Raw genomic sequence first — 1,911 nt, 5'->3', positions numbered from 1 at the left:
GAAAGGACAATGATGCAGGAAAAGGGTGTAGCAAGTGCAAAGGCCCTGGGGCAGGGCTGCATTTGTCATGTTTGAATAACAGAAAGTAGGTCAGTATGCCTGGAACACAGGCACAACGACAGAAAGGGAAGCAGGGGGCAGATCACATGAGGCCATGTGGAGCGAGGTAAAGAAGTTGGACTTCATTCTAAATTCTTGGTTAGAGCACAATGCTATAACACTAAGGTCAAGGATTCAGATACCCACACCAGCCAGCTGCCAAAAATAAAGGAAGGAAGGGTGAAATGAAAATCCAATGGGAATCCACTGGAGGGTTTTAAGCAGACAAACAACATGAGCTGATCAACTTTTTAACAAGAACACTGTGGGTGCTTAGTGAGATGAACTGAGGAGGGATAAAAATGAAAGAAGAGAAGAGAGCAAAGTTCGTCTACCAATTCATGTGCAATTGATGACAGCTTAGGCTAAAGTTAGCAGTAGAGATGGAGAGGAGGACAGATTAGAGATACTACTTGAGGATAAAGTTTTGTTAATATATTGGATATGGTGAATGAGCGAAATAGAAGAGAATCGTGGATAACTTGAAGACTTTGGGCCTGTCCACTGGAAGGGTGGCACCACTGCCCGAGACAGGGAAAAATGGGTAGAAATATATTTGAAGGAAAATCAAGCACCCATATTGGGCACATTAATTTTGCGACAACTATTAGACCTACAAATGGACAAGACAGGGAAGAAGTTGGATAAACAAGTCTGTGGTTCAGGGGAGAGATTATGGGAGAGAGAGATACTTAAGAGTCATTGGAATACAGGTGCTACCAAAAACAATGGGCTTACAAAAGAGGACCCCTCTAGAAAGAAGAAAATGAGGGAGAGAGAGCCCAGTGCACAGCAGCACGCTGTGTTCCAGAAGCAAGGAGGCACCAGCAACGGCAACTGAGAAGGAGCAACTTGGGAGGCAGACAAGTACCAGGGAGTGTCAGGAAGCAAAAGAGAAGAATGCTTGTCCCCCCAAACAGAGTGGTCAGCTGTGTCAGATGAGGATAAAGCTGTCATTGGGCTTAGTTTTTGTGATAGAGGTCTTGGAGTGGGATTGAAAGAAAATGGAGGTTGAAAAAGTGGAAACAGTACAAATAATTATTTCAACCAGTTTTCCTGAATAGGGGGTAAAGAAATGAAATGGTAGCTGCAAGGGCCTCAGAGGAGGCAGGGGTCCTTTAGGATGATAGATAACAGATTGGAAGTTGCTGATGAGACTGACCGTGTAGACGGAAAAAGTGAAGACGCAGACTGAAGCCCCGTGTGGACAAGAAAGGGTGACATTCAGAGGATGGGGGGAGGTTTGGCTGTGCTTGGACTTGGACCTTGGCCCTCTGCCTTCCTAGGGCATATTTTTCTCATACTCTTTCTCTCCTTATTGATTAACCTGATATCTTCGTAGGACAGAAGGCAGAGAATACAAGCACAGACGCAGGTGGTTGATGGTGCGATGAGGAGGCAGCTCCTTCCAACTGTTTCCACTTTCTTAAGGAATTATGAAGCAAAGTCATCAGTTGAGAGTGAAGGGTTAAGGGGAGGATGAAGGATCAGGTTAGCTAATAAAGAGAGAAAAATTGACAAAAATATCTTAGTGAGCAGGAATTGTGGTAGGTTTCCCTGAAGTGTCAGGGCCATGTGAAGTCTGTGTGTCACGTATTTAAGGTGGGCCTCGTTGGCACGGTTGCGCGATTACCTGCAGTGCTCAGTTGCGCACATGGTTATGTGCTTTGCCAGGGGGGTAAATGGAGAGGGAACGGAGAAACAGAGTTGAGGGTGGTTCGCAAGGAAGTGATTACAGTGTTGGACCACGGTGTCTAAGGCCGGGTGAGAAAGGTGAGGGGACATCTGAGCAATGATGTTCAATGGATTAAT

Source organism: Cynocephalus volans, chromosome 13 (assembly GCF_027409185.1).
Source record: "Cynocephalus volans isolate mCynVol1 chromosome 13, mCynVol1.pri, whole genome shotgun sequence".
NCBI lineage: Eukaryota > Metazoa > Chordata > Mammalia > Dermoptera > Cynocephalidae > Cynocephalus > Cynocephalus volans.
Note: the sequence above shows the minus strand (reverse complement) of the source record.